This window comes from Triturus cristatus, chromosome 3_2, assembly GCF_964204655.1.
Source record: "Triturus cristatus chromosome 3_2, aTriCri1.1, whole genome shotgun sequence".
Lineage (NCBI taxonomy): Eukaryota > Metazoa > Chordata > Amphibia > Caudata > Salamandridae > Triturus > Triturus cristatus.
This window is the reverse complement of record NC_140584.1, coordinates 1,160,232,496-1,160,238,245: the sequence shown is the minus strand read 5'-3', so window position 1 is coordinate 1,160,238,245 and position 5,750 is coordinate 1,160,232,496. Positions and strand designations below refer to the sequence as shown.

General features: G+C 44.1%; 1 protein-coding gene across 8 annotated transcripts in view; it reads left to right on the top strand.

Moving 5' to 3' along the window:
* Positions 1 to 5,750, top strand: part of TNS1 (tensin 1) — a 1,878,049-nt gene that overhangs the window by 697,539 nt on the left and 1,174,760 nt on the right. The gene's annotated exons all lie outside the window — the stretch shown is intronic.

The window sequence follows — 5,750 nt, the reverse complement described above, 5'->3', positions numbered from 1 at the left end:
TGCGCATGCCCTTTGGCCGTTAAAGTGAAGCTATGGTTGGCATTGTGATAGCTCCTGAAGTATGTAAGTTTTAGAGTATGTATTATATTTAGGACCACAGTCAATCACTTGCACAACAACCATGCAAATTATACCTTGCACACCGCACGCAATGGACATGCCTCCCACATGGCAACAATATAAGCTATAGGAATGCTTTTCAAAAGTCAAACTTGTTTTTTTAAATACAAAAAACAATTATTTTTTGTTATTTTTTTGGGTCTTTTATGTACCATGTTATAATATTCATCATTTCAACATTTCAAATTCATTATAAACATAATTTACACAAGAAACCCCGTACTGTAATCAGCTTTGCACCACAACTACCTCACATCACATCACAGCCAGACATGCCTTTCTCATTCATACACACTTCACACACATCCCACACCCAGCTTCTAGAGCATACATGTTTCTGATCATGGGGAGAACCCTTCATTTATTGTCCATGATTATGTAGCCAGCTGGGGATCCATAAGTTCGACGCACGTTTCGGTGGGTAAGAAAGATTTGCATCCACCTTCTTCAGGACCTCTCTTTGTAGGCAAAGTAGGACCAGAGGGTAATGTGGGAATCCAAAAAAAACGCGACTGTATTTGCAATCACATAATACGATCTGATACGTGATTTAAGAAGCCCTTTCCAACGGTAGCCGTAGTTTTAATCACCCCTTCAGTGGCTGATTGTTACCGAAGCTGTTGTTTGAATATATTATGGTAATAGACTCAGCCTAGTTGGAAAAAGATTCAAAGGCTCCAGGAATTTTGCTACATTGCGATTTGGCGAGATTCACGATGTATCTCAGTGCCCGCTAATTGGTGTTCCTGCGGTCAGTATCCTGGTGTGGATATTGTTGATTTCCACCTATGTTTCTGACCCTTCCCGTCCCGCAGTACACAGGGCCTGGGGGTCAGGGTGTTCGTACCCTGGCCCTTTATGTGCCCTTTCACATTTTTTTTGAGTAATCGCGAACTGAGTCCCTGAGTCATGTGCTGCCTGCCAAAATATCTTCTTTCAATATTATGGCAGCCAATCAGATCAGGCCTTTTAGAGGATCTGTGGGCCTACATCCGCTTTAACACTTTCTGAGCTCTAGACCCTTCATACCAAACATTAAAACTCTTTAAACTTAATTTCTTGAAAACTGCAGAACAGATTTACACCAAACCATTCAAGGCACTTCCATTATAAACCGAATTGTGTGTAATTTCATTCACCCATTTTTCCCGTTTTGAAGAGCACAGAATTCTATGGCATTAAAATGGGAAATTATATTTTTCAAAACTCTCCCTCTTTTCTCGACCCATTCTTGATGAACCTGCATAAAAATTACCATGAGACTTACCATAAGGAACCAACCCCAAATAGATGAACTTTGTTTAAGAAGTTTTGTGCAGACTTTTTTAAATGCCCCAAAAATATTCAGAGTCCAGCTGAGCGGACATGCCTGATGGGTTAATGGAGTGGCATGTGGCTGATCAGGTAGGCAGGCAAGGTTGTGCAGTATGTGGGTAAGCAGCTTCAACTATGTGCGCTTACGTATAGTGATCAGTGACGATCCCTTCGTTGTGGGGTGACGTGAGACCAGAGTGGGAGGTTTAGAACCAGTCTGGCTGCTGCATTGTGGATGCTCTGATACCTTTTTGGGAGTATGTTGATGATTCATGTTTAGAATGAATGAATGAATGAATAGAGGTGTTCCCATAGTCCAATCTGCTGGTGAAGAGGGTTTGGGTGACACTTTTCCTGGTGTTGATAGGTAGCCACTTGAACATGCTTTTCAGCATCCTCAACGTGTGGACCAGGCCATGGTGGTGATGTTGACCTCATATCCTGCTACTGACGATGATCCTGAGGTTTCTTGCTTGTGTGCTGGGGGTGGGGTGGTCCTGAGGTCCGTCGGCCACCATGCAGAATCTCACAGCGAAGCATGTTTTCCGATGTTCCATTGTTCCCTGCAAAATTCAGATATAGATTTCATCATCGTGAGTGGAGTCCCCAAACCAGGCTGTGACGCTTTACCATTGTCAGGTCTAGTAGGAATATGCAGCATGCAGGGCCAAATTATAGAATAAGGTTATCCGAACTAGCCTGAAAAAATACAAATTATGCAGCACATTCTCTGTCAGTGATACTTGTGTCCCTTTGAGCTAAAAATGTTTGTTGTGAAATCTCCAAATTATGTGGCAAATTATGTTGCAGAAGTGATAACTCCTTAGTTTTGTAGTAAACACTGCAACCGCAGAATTGCATACATCCTCCGGCCCACACCAGCGCTCATTGTCTTATCAACAGTTTATTCTTGAAAGATGAGCACAGCCTAATCATTTTTACTTCATTCAGTGCCCTTGGTTGACGGCACTTTGAAGAAAACAGTTTATTGACTCTAGCTACCCTAAAATAAATACGTAATATATGTAATATAAAATAATAATGGATAATGTGCAATATGTTCCTATATTGCCATGTATGGGTTCTAGTGACATTTACAAACCACTTGCCCTTTGACCTCGAGGTTTTTGATGTTACTAGACCCATATAACAAGGAGCCCCATTATGTATTATTCCTCTGTAGCTCCCTTTTAATTGGAGAGGAGGCATGCAGCCCGCTCAACTGGGCCTTTCCTAGGCCCCGGTGACTCCATCCCATGGGCCACTTTCATTTTTTAAGGGGAAGGTAGCACCCCCCCCCCCAAACCTTTTTCAGGCCCCAGCAACCCCATCCTCCTGGGCTGCATTTATTGTTGAGGGAAATGAGGTGCATGGCACCACACCTGAGCCTTTTACAGGCCCTGGGGATCCCATCCCCGTGGCCACTGCACATTGAGATATTGCTGTGGGTATCTCAGTCTCACACCCTTTTCCAATGAAAAATGCAATGGCCCTGGGGGATGGGGTTCCTGGAGAACCTTGAGGCTAGTGGTGGGGGCCCTACCCTTCCCCAAGACAGAATTACAGTCCCAGGGCCCTTGAGAGGCTCAGGGAAGGTGCACTCATGCCCCCCTCCCCAACAAAAGAAAATTGCCCCCAAGAAAATTGCCCCCATAAGATGGGTTCCCCATGGCACTTAAGTGGCTCAGTAAAGGGGGGCCCTACACCTCCTCCCCTTTAAAAAAACTAAAAATACGAATTGTGCTCCAGGGATGGGGTCCCCAGGACCCTTGAAAGTGTCAGGATGTGGAGCCACACACTCACCTTGTCCTCCCAGCAAAATAAGAATCAGTCCTGGGGGTATGGTCCCTGGGGCCATAGAAGGATTGGGGTAGGAGGGCATCATGCTCCCCTCCCATATCAAAAAAAGTCAAGGTGAAATTAGCTGAGTACCGGCTCATTTCATGTTTACTGCTCCAGCTCAGGAGTGCCCCAAAATTCCCTAAAGCTTTTTCTTACATGTATTTATTCCTGGAGGTGGCCCAGAAGGGGCATGAGCCCCACTAACCTTTTTCTAGTGTTGTGGGGGCTTTATGGAGTGCAGCCGCCCCACAGCAACATTAAAAAACACCACACCCTCCGAATGCTCCACAGACTCTTGAGGTGGACCCCCCGCTGACACCAGAAAGGCCATCAAGCAAGTCCACGTTACCAGCCACCCCGACTATGGCAACACTCTCTATGCCGTGATCTCCACCCAGCTCCTCAAAAGACTTCAGACCATACAGAACACTGCAGCCCGACTCATCCTGGGCCTCCCCAAATGAATTCACATCACCCCCCACCTCAGAAACCTTCAATGGCTCCCCATCCAGATGAGATGCCTGTTCAAGATCCTCTCGCACGCATATAAAGCTCTCCACAATCAAGGACCCTCATGTATCAACCATTGAAAGAACTTCCACCTGCCCGCAAGACACCTGTGCTCCGCCTCCCTCTCACACACACCAACGCATCTGTCGCAGCCACAGCTGAGGCCGCTCCTTCTCGTACATAGCCGCCAAGACATGGAACGACCTGCCCCTCCACCTACGAACAGCACCCTCCCTGGCTGACTTCAGAAAGAACCTCAAGACCTGGCTTTTCGATGGAGACACAGCACCATCAGCACCCAGAGACCCTTAGGGGTGAAAGTGCTTCTCTATACAAAGGCTGTTTGATTAAAAAAACACAGTAGGTCTCCTGGGTCCTTGAATTCATGACACCAGGATAGCTTACCATATTTTGTTAAAGGATTCTGAGCTGGAGCTGTAAGCTCTTCAAGTGAAGTGCTGGGCCCCCCTGTGGGTGGTTTTATAGTTCCACTTTTAAACTGTTAAAAAAAAACTCAAAGATATTTTATGAATTTTTTTAAATGCTTCACTGGAAATATTTTATGACAATCAATTGTATTAAACTTTGCAATGTGTGAATTCATAAAATATACATTTGAAAATAGCTATTGGTGGCTTTTTGACAAAGTCTGTAGGTCTATATATGTTGATGTACTGGTCCTTGAATAAAGCCAATAAACCCACCACTCAGTGTATTCTGACCCTTTAACAAAGCTAGTAGGTCTGTCTTACTTAATACGAGTCCCTTTAAATTGTTACGTGACATAGTCAGCCGTGAGTGGCAGTGGGGGGGTTTGGCGCCCACGGGCAGGGCTAGACTGGCCGTAGCAGGCATCAGGTGTTTCCCCTAGAGTCTAGAAGGGTGGGAGCCATTTTTTCAGTGGTGGGGGTGACTTGCAGTGGTGCTGTAATATCGCTCCACAGTAACAGAAGCAGCAGTTCATACTTTTGCACCCACCACGAGTTCAGGTGATCCCCCCCCTTCCGGGGACTGTTCTGACAAATTTACTAAGGCTGCTGTGGGCTTCTAGCCCGGTCCTGCCCATGGGGTTGGGGCGCAAGCAGCCAGACGAGGCGCTTAATCCCATTGACGAGCACGGCTGCTGGCCATGTGCGGCATGGGGCTGAATGTCCGCAGTGTTTAGGCAAAGAGCCTGGTCTCCAGTCCAGCACCGCACCCAACCTCAGTCAACTTCTTACTTCACTTTAAAACAAAAAAAAAGAAATTCCCTGAAAAACACAAAAAGTGATGTTATAGTTAGGTGACAATGCCAGTTAAAACATACCATTTTAAACATACAATACCACTGAAATTTACGAGTTACAGTAATCTATAACTTGTGCTCTCAAGTAACTTTAACTCGCCCTAATTACCTCACATTGCATCATTCATGAAATGCTCTCGGACATCATTGATAACATCACTGCAACATCTGAAGTTACATCATTGTTCACAAAACTGTGCATGATAGTTACTTGATTATAAGTGAAACAGTGGTTCAGCCATTCTTAAAAATCGAAGGAACTTTGTAAATTATGTCTCTTCAAGTAAATGAGAACAATCAACAAATGAGAAAAAAGGGAGGGCCTTTTGTCCAAACCACAAAACGCAATACTCGTAACTTATGTCCAACGATATTTTATCTGTTCTAAGAAAAATAGTGTATATTTATCACTTTACATGTATTTACATACACACAGAATCTCTCTTTTGACTTACATTTAAGACTACAAAGTGCACATACATCGAAATATTTACATGTCACAAAACGTTCCACAGAATACATAAACATACATTACATAGAAAAATTATATTTAAATACAGTGTGAAAGGAAAAGGAAATATCAATCCAGTGTGAGATTACTCAAATAATTAATTTGGTATCCTGGTTGATCCTCTAAACTTGTCATTTAAGAACCACTGTTTCACTTTTACTGTTAATC